We start from the raw sequence: 20894 nt of genomic DNA, 5'->3' as shown, positions 1-20894 counted from the left end.
TAACATGTATACACCGAACATATACAATATCAACATCATTTACGAACAAAGAACAGTTTCACAATTCTCAAGATATACAGTTATGTTAAGTTAATGGTCCTCCATGAAACCCACACCCAAATTGTTAGTGTACCGATACGTGGTACTCGTTCCAAGTTAGCGTGTCGGATCGTGACACCCGTTCCAATATTATGCTAGTACGTGGCAACCGATCCTAGTTAGTGTATCGGAACACAACACTCGATCCATTCAACAAGCCACAATCACAATCACAAAGTACATTCTCATAATCATACATTTAAGTCATGATTCATGGCATTCAATTATTCATCTATCTTCATTTACGATTACTGTGATCAATAATGCTACATTCGCACACATACATGTATAATAATAAAGTAAGAACAAACATATATCACACAACATGAAATCACAACCATCACCTATCTCGAAACAAGCTTGAATCCCCTAAGAAACTTGATTCTTTCCTTTCCGGATTCTTTTTGCTTGTTCTTGTTCTACAAACAATCATAATAGTACGATAATCAATAAACAACACCTAATTATCTGGATTATAAATAATAATATCAATACTAGATCAAACCCTTGATCCCCATATGGATATTAAGGTTTTTCCTGTAACAACCCGGAAAACTAGTAAGACCAAGCTAAAGTCTACTGGAAACTAAATGGTGAAACTAGAGCCTAACGTGTGAGCTTTTGAGTTTGGTGTTTGGTTTTAGGTTGTATATTGACTTCCAGAGCTTAGGTTGAGGTGTCTATGGGTTAAAAGTCAAGGTACGACCCCCCAAAGACCAACCAAGGGTCCTTGGGAGGACCCTAAAGTCTGACCCCCAACAGCCAAAGTTCACAAAAAGCTGTCAAATAGGTGACCTACGGATAGCCATCTACGGCCAGTAGATTGAGTGACGCCCCGTAGGTCATGGGGCGTGGTTCAAGGCCTGGTTGAGGAGCTGCAGGTCAAAACCACGAACCTGCAGCACGCCAAGTATATCAATTGATGGATCGTAGGTCCATGGGGCGTGGATTGCACCTGCAATCTGCCTAAAGTCGGCCAATAGGTGGGTTAGTTTAGGTAATTCGTTTTTAGTTTGTTTTAAGTAGGGGTTGCTTAATATGGGTTTATTTCATATATATATAAAGTATTTTAAGGTATTAAACACATCATTAACTCATTATAACCCAAGACCCCAAATCAAAACCCAACTACTCCTCCCTCCAAGAATCTTCTCTCTAGAACCTCCATTGAAGACCAAGAGAAGCGATCAAGCTAGGGAGTGGAGATGGAAGCTTCTTCACATGAATTTTATGGGATTCTAAGTCTAAGGTATGGGAGTACTTCATCTTTAGGAAGCTAACACCCAAGGAGCCCTTTCAAAAGCTTTTTACTCAATTCTAGAAAACCCAATTAGCTAGGGTTTCAACTCAACCCCATGGATTCCTTTCAAATTTGTTCTTAAAGGTTGAATTATTTTTGTTATTGATGATACTACTGATTTTAGATGATTTTAAGTCGAATTCCAAAGAATCCAGCTAGAAATGAATTGCTTCTAAATGAATCTTGTGAACATGAATTGACTTGATTAGGTCTTACATGATGAATCATGGGTGAATAGTATTAAGGTTGTGTACTTGATGCTATATGACTATAATTGAGTAAGAATGAAGCATGTGGTTAGTCTACCTTGAGAATTAGGTATACTTGATGATCATGTAAGGCATTGCTTGAGAGTAAGGCTTGTAACATGAAGAGGATTCCTAGGGATTTAAGAGTGAAAGCTAAAATGGATAAACTAAGGGTGTAAGGCTTCAAGAAAAAAGCCATTATGTATGTTGGTTTGTATATGGCCCTATGGTGAATAAGACTTCACCCACATAGCCTACAATATGAGTATATGAGCTTATACATGCAATGAATTAACTACTTGAATTACTATTATGTGCATGTCTACTATGATGAATGTTAGATGTGTTGAATTACATGGTCTATGATCATTGAATGCAATATATGTGAAATATGCATGATTGTGATATTATGTACATGCTTATGAACACTTTGAGAGGGAAGTGTCTATGATGATAATATTGTTGTTGTGTCATTGCAAGGACAATCACACACACTCACTCCATGCATAAACAAGATTATGATGTATTAATGGTGTTAATTGAAATTATAGTTCTCATATGCACCTTTACACATTATTATGCATGAAATGTACATGACCATGATGATCCTATTGTGTTGATTGATAGTCCATTTTCATGAGAGCACATGATCTTGGTGTGAAAGTTATTCTCACATACAAATTATGATTCTAAGGTTAAAAGTACATTCTCACCTATTGAATCTATGAGCTATATTATGGGTTGTATTGAACGAAAGGCAAAGTATTCCTTCACACATGTAAATACAATTCAAAGACTAATTATGTATAATTTGGGAATTAATGTTTAGCACCGAGTGGATATGGTCAATCAGGTAAAGGCCCTTCCGCCAATGCAATAGGTTGGGCCATCTAAGTGAACTCATGAGATGGATGCCCCTCCACAAATACAATAGGGTGGGCTTCTAGAAGCAATCTCCCTTTCCCAAAACTATTAGCCAACATAGGACTTTAGCTAGGGGATCCACCTTATAGCTATACATTTAGTTCTACCTTAGGCGAGTAGAACACCTTCTTTCGGTGTGGGTTTACACGACACCGGATTCCATGTAGCTCACATGGTCTATGTCGGTTAAGGCAATATTCCCTAAATGAACAAGTAAAATGAACAAGTAACATGGGAAAGTACTTGGGTGACTTACTATGGTTCCTTAAGATGTTCTACTTATTGTGAATGGGGGTATGGGACTTCATTCAAACACGGAACAAGTACGCTTTGAGAGTAGGTATGGTAGGTTTCTCTTATGACATGATGAATGTGAGTTATGCATGCTTTATTATGAATTATGGACATGAACATTAATATGACTATGGGCTATACCTTTGACTTCTTAATGAACTCTACTTAGTGTGAGTGGGGGTATGGGACTTCACTTATACATTTCACAAGTAGACTCATAAGGGGGTTATGGTATGGTTTCCTTATACTATGAAAATATATGAATTTATGTATGCATGATATGAGTTGTTGTTATGAAAGACTTTACCTATTAAAAATTATGAACATGAATGGCTCTTCGTCTATATGTGTTGGCTATGAATAGGGTTAAGGTATGTTGTGCATAATCATGGTGGCCTAGAAGTGATACTTAGTGTAGATAGGATTATGGGGTCCTATCTATGCATTGCACAAGTAGAGATCAAGGTTTCTTATGTGATGGTTACTTTATGATGACATGACCTTGGTGTTTAACTATGTATTATGTTATGATTGGAGACTATGCATTGTAAAGAATGAGATATGTCTTATGCTTATGTTCGAGACTATGCTTGTAATTATGATGATATTTCGTATGCTATGATGAATTGTATGTGAGTTGCTTTATAAGTCGCATTCTCCAATTATTTCAATGATAATGTTCAGAAGTGGCATATATCATGGTTTTAAAGAAAATGTCCCTTTTATGCATGTTTTAAGGTTTTTATGAATGGCTTCCATACTTAGTATATTTTCGTGCTAACCCTTTCTTCTACATTTTCTATAAGTGTAGGCTTTGGAGATATTGCATTTCATCCTCATGGCTAGGACTCAAGTAGATCAAGAAGAAGAAGATTGGTGAGTCCTCATTATATTCGAGGGCTCAACCATATGTCCCTTATGTCTTTACTTTCATGTTTTAGACTTTTGTAAGGGTCGTGTCCCTAAGTTTGTATTAAAGAGTTTTATTCCAAGTAATTAGATGGTTTGAGACATAGTGTCATAGATTTTTTTTCATTTTATAAAAGACTTCGATTGTAAAGAAAAGTTTTAAATTCCGCACTATTTTCCTATGTTCTTATGTTCAAGCAATGCTATGAGGCTTGTATGCGACCCCTTCGGGGTCAAGTACACTATGTTACGTCTAGGAGGTACCCCTAGGTCGTGACAAACGTGGTATCAGAGCATGAAGTTTATGGGATGGTTTTATTTTAGGATGTCTCAAACCACATCTAGTAGAGTCTTGTTTATAAATGTGAAGCGCGCCACATTTTATGAATAGGAGGCTATCGGATGTTAGGAAAAAACTTCACTTCTTCATTCTCTAGTCGTGCCTTAGAGTTTAACTCTTTAAGGTCTTTCTCTCTAACCGGTGGTCTCCAAGATGTGACTACTTGAAGGGCTGTTGTTACAAGGAGCGAGGGAGAAAGGTTGGTTGTGAAGCCAATTATGCATATGTTACTAAATAGGATTTGATATGCTAGATTTATATGTCACCCTTGGGGTGGATTAGTAGTGTTCTTGTTATGCTCTTATGTGATGATGGAACCTATATAGTCAAATTTTAAGTTCCCGAATGAGCCTATCCAAGAGTGGAAAGGGGAAAATTCTACGCCATAAGTTTGGATTATGTTGTGTCTTAAGATTGACCTTGAGGGTTGCATGTACCACCTAGTTAAGGTAAGGAAGAAGAGTGTAGGTGTTGACCAACTTCAAAGGGTTAGTTATCTTCTAAGATTGATCTTAAGTATGGTCATTTTGAGTAGGGTGCTTAGATAATACCTAGATATGATTGGTTGGTATACCCCACCAAAGGTGATGATAAGGGTTGAAATGGCCTAGAATTGTCTTGATCCAACCCTAGTAGAATTGAAAGAGACAAATGTTTCATGGACAAAGCCCTTCTAAGTTTCCCCGAATTGAAAAAGAGTGTGGCTACCCCTAAGTCTCAAAGGGTGAGAGGTAGTGGATCTCAATGGTTCCGGTATGTGTTTTATGCTTTATAAGATTCTGGTATTTCTTGTCTTTTGTGACTTGATAAGTTGGGCATGATGAGCTTTTATGTTGTCCTTGGTATACTTGGGTTTAATGGTGGTTATATGTGATTGTTGGTAGAACCCAACTTAGCCATAATAAGTTTTATGATGTGTTGGAGGATTTGATGAATAGTGATGTTCAAATGATGCCTAGAAAAGTTGGGTTAACTAGATGTCCATGATTTGGTTTGGCTTGAAATTTTCACCTTAAAGGTATAGTGAGTTTGGGAAGTTTAGTCCCAGTTTGGTAGGCTCATATGAGACTTTGAGTGGTGTTGGTAAGGTTGCTTGTGAAAAAGAGTTGCATGAGGACCTCTCTAATTTAGAAGTACCAATTGGGATCTTAGACCGGCAAGTTGAGTAATAGAAGAGTAAGAAAGTGTTTCCATGTAAATGTTGAGGAGTGGTATTTTAGTAAGAGTGTTAGTTGAAGGTTCTTAATTGGGAGGCCAAGGGCAATTGAGATGTCCCTATATCCTTATGTTCTTTTCTATTCCTCCTCTAGCTTAAGGTGATAAGTTCTCCTTGACCCATTTCTTGATTGTAGAGTCTTGGATGTTATATGTGTCCTATGATTTCCTTGTCCCATAGAGTTATTTATGTTAACCTTAGTAGGATTTGGATGTATGATTATTAGACCTCTCTTGGTTTTAGATCCTGGTAAGGTTAAAAATGAGCATTGGTAAAACTTGAGTTTGTTAGAAAGGAGTAGTATTTGAGGTTTTTGTAAAAAGTGGCTCAGTCCCAAGGGGGAGATCATGTGCTTGAGAAGCACATTGATTCAGAGTCCCGATATCCTCATCCTTTTCTTCTATTCCTATTCTAGCTTGAGTCCAAGAGTTCCTTTTTAGGCTTGTTTTATGTTATGGAGTCATGACTATTTTAGAAATTTCCACGAACTCCTTATGTTATGCATGTTCTTGAGAGATTCTTGTTTTGTATAAAATGAGATTTTCATGATTTATGAGCTCCTCATGTTGTTGTGCATTCAAGTATGGTGATAGCATATTTGACTTCATGAGATAATTTGATGAACATGCTATGTTATGCTTTTGATGAAATGGCACATCGGCCCCATAAGGTTGTGTTAAGCTTGTTTAGTGAGAAAGTGAAATTCCTCCTATGATTATGTGATTAGTGATGTTTGGAAGTGTTGGTATAGGATCACTCTTAAGGAGGAGATGGTGTGCCTAGCTAACATTGTTGTTATGTGCTTGTATTTTGCCATGACTTCTTTATATGATGCATATTCATGTAAACTTGTGTTATTGAAAGGAAATGAGGTTATGTGAATTGCTTCCCTCATGTTGTGGTGCCTTGAGTAAGAATTTCCTATTGAACTTCATGAGAAGGTTACATGAGCATGTTTTAGTTTGGAGTGTAGAATTCCTCCTTAAATAAAATTCTTTTTGAGAAGCGATTGCATATGAGCTCTAAGAGAGTATATTGAACATGTTATGACTAGGAGAAGGTAGTTCCTCCTATGAACATGAGATATGTTGCATATCATACATAATGAGTTTGTAGATGTGTGACGACTCGCAAAATGATAGGTTGAACCAGAGCCTCATTGTGTGGGTTAGTGTGACCTTAAGTTGATGTCTAGGCTGTTTTATACCTAATGTGAGCAAGGAAGAAGCCTAGGGTGCAAGCAAGGGCCTTAGCTAGTAAGTTTGAGTGAAAGAACCCTTGTTCTTCGGTGGACCTTTTCGCGATGCGGCTGCTGGATCACCCAAGGGGTTGGGCAAGTCGCCCTTGGGCTCTTGTGCTCACCTAGTGGACTGCCCTATTAGCCTAGACGCTGGACCAAAGGGTGAGCTAACTCCTACCTCGCCAACCAGCTTGGCGTGTCTCCCATTTCCCCCCTAGATCGCCTAGTAAACTGCCCCTTTTATGAGCTCACTAGAAATTGGGTGAGCCAAGGGAGCACTGGGCGAGTTGCCTAGTGCCCTTGGCAAGCCTAAGGGTCCAAAAGGTGAGCATAGACGGGCAAGGAGTTAAATTTTAAGTTGGAACTTTAAGTGTCCTTAGTCCTTTTCCAAAGTTGAGTCCTCGTTATTCTATTCCTTTCCTAGCAACTATAAGACCTTTTTAGACTTGAATTCTTTCAATTAAGTTACTCCAAGTAGAATCAAAAGAAAACCCATCTCCTCTAAAATATTTCTCTCACTAGAAATCCTCCATTAGAGAAGAAGAAGAAGGGGAGCCTTTGAAGCTAGGGTTTGGTGATTCCAAGGTGGTTCTTCATCAAATTTCTTGGGGATTCTTAGTAAATGTATGGTATTCTTGATCCTTGTCTAATTTTCAATTCAAGGAGCCAATTCAAAGGTGATTTCAAATCATGAAAATCTAGGGTTTTACTCAATCTCATGGGTTCTTTCATCAAACATTTTCAAATGGTTTCTACTGACAAATTATGATTGTATTGGTGTTTAATTGATGATTTATGATGAAAATACTCCATGAACGCATGAATTCTCTCAATTTCTAAATTGTGTCATATGAAGTGGGCTTGTTGATCATGATTGAACGTTGATGGATTATGTCTAAATTGATTTAGGTTGTTAAATTGTATCATTATACATGCCTTAATTATAGTAAATTGTTGGTGTGTTGGTGACTTTTGATCATGGTCTTGAAAGGGCAAGTTATGGCCTAATTACATGTTGAAGTAGAACTGTGCTTGACCCATTGATCCACTTGAAAGGTGGAGGTGTTTATTTGCTAGGTATATTGTGGTATTGAATTGATTGATATATTCCTTGTACCCTACATGTGGAGGTTAATGTATAATTATGATGTGAAGCATGTGTGTGATCTAAATGTATGAATGATGATCATGTTTAGAAGCTAATTTTGTTAGGATCAAATATTATCTCTCTATTAACACTTGTGAATGATGGTGATTATGTGAAAGGTTATTCTAACATACACACACACTTGAATGAAGAATGAATGAAGATCAATGATAATGTTAATGATGAAGTACTTATTGAAAGGATATTCTCAATTGTACTCTAATGAATGTTAATGACTTGTTGTGAAAGGACTTTCTCACAATACTGGGGTTCTTAGGTGAAAGGATATTCTCATATTTGAATCTATGAGCTTTCCAATAAATGAATGAATGTAGGGTTGGGATGGATTTCATTCGGGAGTTAAGGCGGGGTATCTAGTAGTAATCCTTTATCCCATAATGAACTAATGTATTGAAAGTAATGTACTCCGTGGGGAATATTGCTAAGCACCAAGAGGATATGGTTTGAGATGGGTGCTCATACGTGAGTTGAGGTGGGGTACTTAGTAGCAATCTCTTGAGATGGATACTCATCTGTGAGTTGAGGTGGGGTATCTAGTAGCAATCTCCTTATCACAAAACTATGTGTCCACATAGGTCTAGCTAGTAGATTCACTTAAGCTAAAGAACAATGGTTCTACCTTAGGTAAGTAGGAATCCCTTATTCGGTGATGGTGACACCGGGATTCCATGTTAAGCTCTCATGGTCTATGTCGGTTAAGGCTTACCCCCATAAAGAATGTTAATGAACTATGGCTTCTCAAGGATGTACTACTTAGTGTGGGTGGTGGTACGGGACACCAAATATGCATTGCACAGGTAGGCATTTGAAGGAGGTCATGGTGTGTTCCTTATAATGTTAATTAATGACGGTGCTCTTAATGTAATGAAGCTAATGAAGAATGTTGACTCCTATATGTTTAGATGTAAAGATGCATGCTATACTCGGATTGTATCATGAGTTACTTCCTTGTCATGACTTGTTGTATATGAATGTGCCTTGTCTATGGTGACTTCAAAGCAGTACTTAGTGTGACTAGTGGTATGGGATGCTACTTGAACTTTGCACAAGTATGACTTAGAGTTGTCTTAGATGTTGGTCTTAATGTGATACTGTGATTTATGTGATGTTTATGTTTCTTATATGTTTTATTGTGTACAGGTGGAAATGATGAATGGTAAGTTCACTTTTGGTGACCTTAATGTGGTACCTTGGTGTGGATGGTGGTATTGGACGATATCTATACATTGCACAAGGTATAGCATGAGGGTTACCTGAGGTGAAGGCTTAAAGAAAAGGTAATGGGTTATATGGTTAGTTATCTTATAATGTGGATAAATGACTTGCATGATGGTTGTGTCTTATATTATGCCTCTATTACTATATTCATGAAGTTTTATCAAAATGACATAAAAGCATGACTTTCAAATCAAATGTCCCTTTTAAGCGTGTTTTTGCATGGCTATCATACTTAGTACTTAATTGTGCTAACCCATTCTTCTTCTATGTTTTACTACCAGTGTAGGTTAGGGTAATTGAGTATCCCTCTTGTTGGAGCTTGGATTAGAGTTCTTTCAAGACATCTTTTGGTATGTCCTCATAGATCGAGGACACGGACTTTCAATGTTTCTAGTTCTTACATGTTTTAAGACTATTGTTACCACTTCGATTGTAAAGAGTCGTGACCCTATCTTGTTTAAATTTTTGTCCAAGATGTGAGGCTTAGTATTCCGTTGCTTTATAAATGGGTTTTTGATTGTTGGTTTTATTAAGAAAAGTTGTAATTCAGCACTATTTTCAAGTATCTTATGCAATGAATGAGCTATGAGGCTTGGACAGGACCTCTTCGGGGTTGAGTACGCCGTGTCACTTTCGGGGTATAGCCTCGGGTCGTAACAAACATGGTATCAGAGCACAAGGTTTTGGGAATGGTCTTTAGGGTTGATGTCTCACAAGCCACGTCTAGTAGAATCTTGTTCATCAGTGTGAGTCGCGACACATCTATGAGCGAAAGGCTATAGGACGTTAGAAAGTTACACTTCTTTCATATTCTTGAAGTCGTGCCTTAGGGTTTAGCTCTAGAAGTGTCCTTTTCCTAATCCTTCTCTTGTGTTTATAGGATATGAATACAAGGAGGGCTAATGCAAGAAGGGCACCAGAGGAAAATGTGAATGAGTAGGTTCCCCCACAAGCTTCTCAAGACCCTCAATCTCCTAATGATGAAGGGGTCATGTCTAATGTGGAGATAAGGGCGGCCTTCCAAACTTTGACCCAACCAAACTGAGAAGTTGGACCCCGGGTAGACCCCAATGCAAGTACACCATCTTCATGAATTAGGGATTTCACAAGGATGAATCCCCGTACCTTCCATGGCTCTAAAGTGGATGAAGACCCACAAGGCTTTATAGATGAAGTGTTTAAAGTGGTGGATGCCATGGGAGTATCTCCTAGAGAAAAAGTGGAACTAGTCGCCTACCAATTGAAAGATGTAGCTCAAGTGTGGTTTGAGCAATGCAGGGATGAGAAAACTATGAGAGTAGGGCCGGTGGATTAGTGATCGTTTAAGACGGCGTTTCTTGATAGGTTTTTCCCCCTAGAGTTGAGGGAACAAAAGTTGGTGGAATTCATGAACCTCCGTCAAAGGAGTATGAGTGTGAAGGAGTACTCACTCAAGTTCACCCAACTATCCAAGTATGCTCCAACCTTGGTGGCAAATTCAAGGGATAGGATGAGTAAGTTTGTAATAGGGGTGTCCGATTTGGTTGAAGAAGAATGTCGTACGGCAATGCTCCATTATGATATGGATATCACAAGGCTCATGATATACTCTCAACAAATTGAGGAGATAAAACTTAGGAAAATGAATAGAGAGGCAAAAAGATCTAGACCCGATGAACAAAGTCAACCAAGGTCCAAAAAGAGGTACTACAACCAAGAATCTCCTATGGTCAACAATGATAGGGTATTTAACCCTAAACCTGAAGGAAGGAATAGAGGTGGTTCTTCATTTGAAAGGTCTATTTGTACCAAGCGTGGGAAACAACATTTTGGCAAGTGCCTTACCGGCACAGATGGGTGCTTTGGGTGTGGAAAGAAGGGTCATAAGATGAGGGATTGCCCAACACTCTCGGCACAAAGAAGGGAGACCAAACAAGTTTCTCTTGATGTCCTGGATCCTAATGCTACAAGGAAGAACAATTTCTATGTGCTTCAAGCTAACATGGATAAAGGAGCTAATTCGAATGAAGGCACCGGTAAGTTGACAATTCCTTAGAGTTATGATGTCTTGTTGAGGATTCCTATGTTGTTTTATGTTTACCATAGTTGGGTTTACCCTTAAGTGAAGGATGGTGTGTTCAATAGTAAGGTTGTTGAGAGTATTGATATCGTTATTTATTTCCTTCTATTCCTATTCAAGCTTAAGACCAAGAGTTCCTAGTAGCTTGTTCATGTTGTTGAGTCATGTGTCATATTGTGTTTCCATGGTCTCCTTATGTTATGCATGTTCTATTGAATTCATGTTTAATTGAGAAAATGAGCTTATGTGATTTATATTCCTTATGTTGATTTTCATATAGTATGAGTTGTCTATAAGCTTCATGAGTTGAATTGTTAAACATGCCTAAATGTACTTTTGAGAGTAATTGTATAATGAGCTTAATGATGTTATGATGAGAATGATATGAGTTGGAGAAGGAAGTTCCTCCAACGAAATGAGAAATGTTGTTGTTTGGTGCATAATGAGTTTGTAGATGTAGTTCCTATTTGCTTGTGTTGAATTGAGCTCATTGATGTAGAGTTGATGTTTCCTCCTATGATTATGCATTTATATTGATGTTTCATGCATGATGGGTTGCTAGTCTTGAGTCATTTTCCTTTAAAGAATTTTAAAGTGTCATTCGAGGATGAATGTTCCTAAGTGGGGGATAATGTAACAACTCACAAAATGATAGGTTGAACTAGAGCCTCATTGTGTGGGTTAGTGTGACCTTAAGTTGATATCTAGGCTGTTTTATACCTAATGTGACCAAGGAAGAAGCCTAGGGTGCAAGCAAGGGGATTAGCTAGAAAGTTTGAGTGAAAAAACCCTTATTCTTTTGAGGACCTTTTGGCGATGGGGCTGCTGGATCGCCCAAGGGGTTGGGCGAGTCGCCCTTGGGCTCTTGTGCTCGCCTAGTGGACTGTACCATTAGCCTAGGTGCTGGACCAAAGTTCGAGCTAGCTCCTAGCTCGCCCACCAACTTAGCGTGTCTCCTATTTCGCCCCTATATTGCCTAGTAAGCTGCCCCTTTTATGAGCTTACTAGAAATTTGGGTGAGACAAGTGTGCACTTGGCAAGTCGCCTACTGCCCTTGGCGAGCCTAAGGGTCCAAAGGGCGAGCTTAGATGGGCAAGGTGTGAAGTTTTAAGTTGGAACTTTAAGTGTCCTTAGTCCTTTTCCAAAGTTGAGTCCTCCTTATTCTATTCCTTTCCTAGCAACTATAGGACCTTTTCAGACTTGAATTCTTTCAATTAAGTCACTCCAAATAGAATCAATAGAAAACCCATCTCCTCTCAAATATTTCTCTCAGTAGAAATCCTTCATTAGAAAAGAAGAAGAAGGGGAGCCTTTGACGCTAGGGTTTGGTGTTTCCAAGGTGGTTCTTCATCAAATTGCTTGGGGATTCTTAGTAAACCTATGGTAGTCTTGATCCTTGTTTAATTTTCCATTCAAGGAGCCAATTCAAAGGTGATTTCAAATCATGAAAATCTAGGGTTTTACTCAATCTCATGGGTTCTTTCATCAAACGTTTTCAAATGGTTTCTACTGACAAATTATGATTGTATTGGTGTTTAATTGATATTATGATGAAAGTACTCCATGAACCCATGAATTCTCTCAATTTATAAAATGTGCCTAATGAAGTGGGCTTGTTGATCACGATTGAACGTTGATGGATTATGTCTAAATTGATTTAGGTTGTTAAATTGTATCATTATACATGCCTTAAATATAGTAAATTTTTGGTGTGTTGGTGACTTTTGATCATGGTTTTGAAAGGGCAAGTTATGGCCTAATTACATGTTGAAGTAGAACTGTGCTTGACCCATTGATCCACTAGAAAGGTGGAGATGTTTGTTTGCTAGGTATATTGTGGTATTGAATTGATTGATATATTTCTTGTACCCTACATGTGGAGATTAATGTATAATTATGATGTGAAGTATGTGTTTTATCTAAATGAATGAATGATGATCATGTTTAGAAGCTAATTTTGTTAGGATCGAATGTTATCTCTCTATTTACACTTTTGAATTATGGTGATTATGTGAAAAGCTATTCTCACATACACACACACTTGAATGAAAAATGAATGAAGATCAATGAAAATGTTAATGATGAAGTACTAATTGAAAGGCTCTTCTCAATTGTACTCTAATGAATGTGAATGACTTGCTGTGAAAGGACTTTCTCACAATAATGGGGTTCTTAGGTGAAAGGATATTCTCATCTTTGAATTTATGAGCTTTCCAATGAATGAATGAATGTGGGGTTGTGATGGATGCCCATCCGGGAGTTAAGGCGGGGTATCTAGAAGCAATCTTTTATCCCATAATGAACTAATGCAATGAAAGTAATGTACTCTGTAGGGAATATTGCTAAGCACCGAGAAGATATGGTTTGAGATAGGTGCCCACATGTGAGTTTAGGTGGGGTACTTAGTACCAATCTCTTGAGATGGATACTCATCTGTGATTTGAGGTGGGGTATCTAGTAGCAATCTCCCTATCCCATAACTATATGCCCACATAGGTCTAGCTAGTGGATCCACTTAAGCTAAAGAACAGTGGTTATACCTTAGGCAAGTAGGAATCCCTTATCCGGTGAGGGTGACACCGGAATTCCATGTCAAGCTCTCATGGTCTATGTCGGTTAAGGCTTACCCCCATAAAGAATGTTAATGAACTATGGCTTCTCAAGGATGTACCATTTAGTGTGGGTGATGGTACGTGACGCCATCTATGCATTGCAAAAGTAGGCATTTGAGGGAGGTCATGGTGTGTTCCTTATAATATTAATGAATGACGGTGCTCTTAATGTAATGAAGCTAATGAAGAATGTTGACTCTTATATGTTTAGATGTAAAGATGCATGCTATACTCGGATTGTATCATGAGTTATTTCCTTGTCATGACTTGTTGTATATGAATGTGCCTTGTCTATGGTGACTTCAAATCAGTACTTATTGTGACTAGTAGTATGGGATGCTATTTGCACATTGCACAAGTATGACTTAGAGTTGTCTTAGATATTGGTCTTAATGTGATACTGTGATTCATATGATGTTTATGTTTCTAATATGTTTTATTGTCTAAAGGTGGAAAAGATGAATGGTAAGTTCACTTTTGGTGACCTTAATGTGGTACCTTGGTGTGGATGGTGGTATCGGACGATATTCATACATTGCACAACGTATAGCTTGAGGGTTACTTGAGGTGAAGGCTTAAAGAAAACTTAATGGGATATATGGTTGGTTATCTTCTAATGTGGATAAATGACTTACATGTTGGTTGTGACTTATATTATGCCTCTCTGACTATATTCATGAAGTTTTATCAAAATGGCATAAAAGCATGACTTTCAAATCCACTGTCCTTTTTAAGCATGTTTTTGCATGGCTATCATACTTAGTACTTAGTTGTGCTAACCCATTCTTGTTCTATGTTTTACTACAAGTGTAGGTTGCGGTAATTGAGTAACCCTTTAGTTGGAGCTTGGATTAGAGTTCTTTCAAGATATCTTTTCGTATATCCTCATAGATCGAGGACAAGGACTTTTAATGTTTCTAGTTTTTTCATGTTTTAAGACTTTTGTTTAGACTTCGATTGTAAAGGGTCGTGACCCTATCTTATTTAAAGTTTTATCTAAGATTGTCATGTGAGATTTTAGTATTCCGCTGCTTTATAAATGAGTTTTCGATTGTTGGTTTTATTAAGAAAAGTTTTAATTCTGTACTATTTTCAAGTATCTTATGCAATGAATGAGCTATGAGTCTTGTACAAGACCCCTTCGGGGTCGAGTACGCCGTGTCGCTTCCGGGGTATAGCCTCGAGTTGTGACATACATGGTATCAGAGCACAAGATTTTGGGAATGGTCTTTAGGGATGATGTCTCACAAGCCATGTCTAGTAGAGTCTTGTTCATCAGTGTGAGTCGTGACACATCTATGAGCGAGAGGCTATAGGACGTTACAAAGTTACATTTCTTTCATATTCTTGAAGTCGTGCCTTAAGGTTTATCTATATAACTGTCGTTTTCCTAATCCTTCTCTTGTGTTTATAGGATATGAATACAAGGAGGGCTAATGCACGAAGGGCACCAGAGGAAAATGTGAATGAGAAGGTTCCCCCTCAAGCTCCAGTCGACCCTCAAGCTCCTAAAGATGAAGGGGTCATGTCTAATGTGGAGATAAGGGAGGCCTTCCAAACTTTGAACCAACTTATGACGATTCAAATTCAAGTCGTCACCACTCAAGCTCAAGCCTTATCGGCCCAAGATAACCGAGAAGTTGGACCCCGGGTAGACCCCAATGCAAGTACACCCGCTTCAAGAATTAGGGATTTCACAAGGATGAATTCCCCTACCTTCCATGGCTATAAAGTGGATGAAGAACCACAAGGCTTTATAGATGAAGTGTTTAAAGTGGTGGATGCCATGGGAGTATCTCCTAGAGAAAAAGCGGAACTAGCCGCCTACCAATTGAAAGACGTAGCTCAAGTGTGGTTTAAGCAATGGAGGGATGAGAGACCCATAAGAGCGGGCCTAGTGGATTGGGGATCATTTAAGATGGCCTTTCTTGATAGGTTTTTCCCCCTAGAGTTGAGGGAACAAAAGTTGGTGGAATTCATGAATCTCCGTCAAGGGAGTATGAGTGTGAAAGAGTACTCACTCAAGTTCACCCAACAATCCAAGTATGCTCCAACCATGGTGGCAAATTCAAGGGATAAGATGAATAAATTTGTAATAGGGGTGTCCGGTTTGGTTGAAGAAGAATGTCGTACGGCAATGCTCCATCATGATATGGATATCACAAGGCTCATGATAGCTCAACAAATTGAGGAGACAAAACTTAGGAAAATGAATAGGGAGACAAAAAGAGCTAGACCCGATGAACAAATTCAACCAAGGTCCAAAAAGAGTTACTAAAACCAAGATTCTCCTATGGTCAACAATGATAGGGTATTTAACCCTAAACCTCAAGAAAGGAATTGAGGTGGTTCTTTATTTGAAAGGTTTATTTGTGCCAAGTGTGGGAAGCAACATTTGGGTAAGTGCCTTACCGGCACAGATGGGTGCTTTGGGTGTGGAAAGAAGGGTCATAAGATGAGGGATTGCCCAACACTCTCGGCACAAGGAAGGGAGACCAAACAAGTTTCTCTTGATGTCCCAGATCCTAAAGCTCTAAGGAAGAATCGTTTCTATGTGCTTCAAACTAATAAGGACAAAGGACCTAATCCGGATGAAAGCACCAGTAAGTTGATAATTCCTTAGAGTTGTGATGTCTTGTTGAGGATTCCTATGTTGTTTTATGTTGACCATAGTTGGGCTTACCCTTAAGTGAGGGATGGTGTGTTGAATAGTAAGGTTGTTAAGAGTGTTGATATCCTTATCTCTTTCCTTCTATTCCTATTCAAGCTTAAGACCAAGAGTTCCTAGTAGCTTGTTCATGTTGTGGAGTCATGTTCCATATTGTGTTTCCATGGTCTCCTTATGTTATGCATGTTCTATTGAATTCATGTTTAACTAAGGAAATGAGCTTATGTGATTTATGTTCCTCATGTTGATTTGCATTTAGTATGAGTTGTCTATATGCTTCATGAGGTGAATTGTTAAACATGCCTAAATGTGCTTTTGAGAGTAATTGCATAATGAGCTTATTGATGTTATGATGAGCTTGATTTGAGTTGGAGAAGGAAGTTCCTCAGTCGAAATGAGAAATGTTGTTGTCTGGTGCATAATGAGTTTGTAGATGTAGTTCCTACTTACTTGTATTGCATTGAGCTTATTGATGTGGAGTTGATGTTTCCTCCTATGATTATGCATTTATATTGATGCTAGTCTTGATTTATTTTCCTTTAAAGAGTTTAAAACTGTCATTCGAGGATGAATGTTCCTAAGTGGGGGATAATGTAACGATTAGCAAAATGATAGGTTGAACTATAGCCTCATTGTGTGGGTTAGTGTGACCTTAAGTTGATGTCTAGGCTATTTTATACCTAATGTCAGCAAGGAAGAAGCCTAGGGTGCAAGCAAGGGTTTTAGCTAGTAAGTTTGAGTGAAAGAACCCTTGTTCTTTGGTGGACCTTTTGGCGATGGGGCTGCTTGATTGCCCAAGGGGTTGGGAGAGTCACCTTGGGCTCTTGTGCTCACTAAGTGGATTGTCCCATTAGTCTAGGTGCTGGACCAAAGGGCAAGCTAACTCCTAGATCGCCAACCAGCTTAACGTGTCTCCCATTTCCCCCTTAGATCGCCTAGTAAGCTGCCCCTTTTATGAGCATACTGGAAATTTAGGCGAGCCAAGGGTGCACTTGGCGAGTCGCCTAGTGCCCTTGGTGAGCCTAAGGGTCCAAAGGGCGAGTTTAGACGGGCAAGGGGTGAAATTTTATGTTGGAACTTTAAGTGTCCTTAGTCCTTTTCCGTAGTTGAGTCCTCGTTATTCTATTCCTTTCCTAGCAACTATAAGACCTTTTTAGAATTGAATTCTTTCAATTTAGTCACTCCAAATAAAATCAAAAGAAAAACCATCTCCTCTCAAATATTTCTCTCAGTAGAAATCATCCATTAGAGAAGAAGAAGAAGAAGAAGAAGGGGAGTCTTTGAAGCTAGGGTTTGGTGATTCCAAGGTTGTTCTTCCTCAAATTGCTTAGGGATTCTTAGTAAAGGTATGGTAGTCTTGATCCTTGTCTAATTTTCCCTTCAAGGAGCCAATTCAAAGGTGATTTCAAATCATGAAAATCTAGGGTTTTACTCAATCTCATATGTTCTTTCATCAAACGTTTTCAAATGGTTTCTAATGACATATTATGATTGTATTGGTGTGTAATTGATGATTTCTGATGAAAATACTCCATGAAACCATGAATTCTGTTAATTTCTAAATTGTGCCTTATGAAGTTTGTTGATCATGATTGAATGTTGATGGATTATGCCTAAATTGATTTAGATTATTCAATTGTATCATCATACATGCCTTAATTATAGTAAATTGTTGATGTTTTGGTGACTTTTGATCATGAACTTGAAAGGGCACTTTATGGCCTAATTACATGTTGAAGTAGAATTGTGCTTGACCCATTGATCCACTTGAAAGGTGGAGGTGTTTATTTGCTAGTTATATTGTGGTATTGAATTGATGGATGTATTCCTCGTACCCTACATATGGAGGTTAATGTATAATTATAATGTGAAGCATGTGTGTGATTTAAATGAATCAATGATGATTACGTTCAGAAGCTAATTGTGTTAGGATTGAATGTTATCTCTCTATTAACACTTGTGAATGATGATGATTATGTGAAAAGCTATTCTCACATACACACACACTTGAATGAAGAATGAATGAAGATCAATGATAATGTTAATGATGAAGTACTTATTGAAAGGCTATTCTCAATTGTACTCTAATGAATGTTAATGACTTGTTGTGAAAGGACTTTCTCACAATAATGGGGTTCTTAGATGAAATGCTATTCTCATCTTTGAAACGATGAGCTTTCCAATGAATGAATGAATGTTGAATTGGGATGGATGCCCATCCAAGAGTTGAGGCAGGGTATCTAGTAGCAATCATTTATCCCTTAATGAACTAACGTAATGAATGTAATGTACTCTGTGGGAAATACTGCTAAGCACCTAGAGGATATGGTTTGAGATGGGTGTTCATCTGTGAGTTGAGGCGGGGTACTTAGTAGCAATCTCTTGAGATGGATGCTCATCTGTGAGTTGAGGCGGGTATCTAGTAGCAATCTCTCTATCCCATAACTATGTGCCCATATAGGTCTAGCTAGTGGATCCACTTAAGCTAAAGTACAATGGTCCTACCTTAGGCAAGTAGGATTCCCTTATCCGGTAAGGGTGACACCGGGATTCCATGTCAAGCTCTCATGGTCTAGGTCGGTTAAGGCTTACCCCCACAAAGAATGTTAATGAACCATGGCTTCTCAAGGATGTGCTACTTAGTGTGGGTTGTAGAATGGGACGCCATCTATGCAATGCACAAGTAGGCATTTGAGGGTGGTCATGGGTTGTTCCTTATAATGTTAATGAATGAAGGTGCTCTGAATGTAATGAAGCTAATGAAGAATGTTGACTCTTATATGTTTAGATGTAAAGATGCATGCTGTACTTGGATTGTATCATGAGTTACTTCCTTGTCATGACTTGTTGTATATGAATGTGCTTTGTCTATGGTGACTTCAAATGAGTACTTAATGTGAGTAGTAGTATGGGATGCTACTTGCACATTGCACAAGTATGACTTAGAGTTGTCTTAGATGTTGGTCTTAATATGATAATGTGATTCATGTGATGTTTATGTTTCTTATATGTTTTTTTGTGTAAAGGTAGAAAGGATGAATGGTAAGTTCACTTTTGGTGACCTTAATGTGGTACCTTGGTGTGGATGGTGGTATGAGACGCTATCCATACATTGCACAAGGTATAGCATGAGGGTTACTTGGGGTAAAGGCTTAAAGAAAAGGTAATGGGTTATATGGTTGGTTATGTTCTAATGTAGATAAATGACTTGCATGTTGGTTGTGACTTATATTATGCCTCTATTACTATATTCATGAAATTTTACCAAAATGGCTTAAAAGAATGACTTTCAAATTGAATGTCCTTTTTAAGCATGTTTTTACAGGGCTATCATACTTAGTACTTAATTGTGCTAACCCATTCTTCTTCTATGTTCTACTACAAGTGTAGGTTGCAGTAATTGAGTATCCCTCTGGTCGGAGCTTGGATTAGAGTTCTTCCAAGACATCTTTTGGTATGTCCTCATAGATCGAGGACGAGGACTTTTAATGTTTCTAGTTCTTTCATGTTTTAAGACTATTGTTAAGACTTCGACTGTAAAGGGTCGTGACCCTATCTTGTTTAAAGTTTTGTCTAAGATGTCCATGTAATACTTTAATATTCCGCTGCTTTATAAATGAGTTTTCGTTTGTTGGTTTTATTAAGAAATGTTTTAATTCCGCACTATTTTCTAGTATCTTATGCAATGAATGAGCTATGAGGCTTGTACAAGACCCCTTCGGGGTCGAGTACGCCGTGTCGCTTCCGGGTTATAGCCTTGGGTTGTGACAAGATGTAGTTCCTACTTCCTTGTATTGCATTGATCATGTTGAATTGGAGTTGATATTACCTCCTTTGAATAAGTGCAAATTGTGAATAGTGAATCTTGAGTTGTGCATTATTGATGTTTCGTGCACAATGGGCTGCTAGTCTTGAGTCTTTAAATTCCATAAAGTGTTTCAAGTGTCATTTGAGAATGAGTGTTCCTGATGGGGAGATAAACTAACAACCCGGAAAACTAGTAAGACCAAGCTAGAGTCTAATGAAAACTAATAGGTGAAACTAGAGCCTAACGTGTGAGCTTTTGAGTTTTGTGTTTGGTTTTAGGTTGTATATTTACTTCTCGAGCTTAGTTTGAGGTTTCTAGGGGTTAAACGTCAAGGTATGACCCCCCAAATACCAACCAAGGTGTCACGACCCAAGCCTAGGGCCTAGATGTGACCGGCGAATGGGGAACCCGAAGAAACCCCAAACAAGCCTCATAGCGTATCATTACACATCCTTGGTCGCGGAAGCAATTAAAATGACCATAAGCGATAAGCATAATCAGGGGGGAAATTGGGACTAAGGGAGCAACAGAAACAAAAAAAGGAATGATACATAAATACTATAGATGAGTCAAGCTCAAGCATAATATACAACTTGTCCAACACCACCTCTAAACATGAGTACTTAGCGGGGGCCAAGACAAACTACCGGGCTCAAAAGTCTTATACATAGCAAGAGATCACAAGCAACGTCCCCGGAATGGAGGACTCACCAATAACCTCGATAGAAAATCGTATTAGCCACGCGGAGGAGGATGGTCAAGCGGTGCTCCGGTCCCTACATGGTGACATC

This window comes from Solanum tuberosum, unplaced genomic scaffold (genome assembly GCF_000226075.1).
Source record: "Solanum tuberosum cultivar DM 1-3 516 R44 unplaced genomic scaffold, SolTub_3.0 scf00019, whole genome shotgun sequence".
In the NCBI taxonomy this organism is placed as follows: Eukaryota; Viridiplantae; Streptophyta; class Magnoliopsida; order Solanales; family Solanaceae; genus Solanum; species Solanum tuberosum.
The sequence above is the reverse complement of the archived record's forward strand: the minus strand, read 5'-3'. Positions refer to the sequence as shown.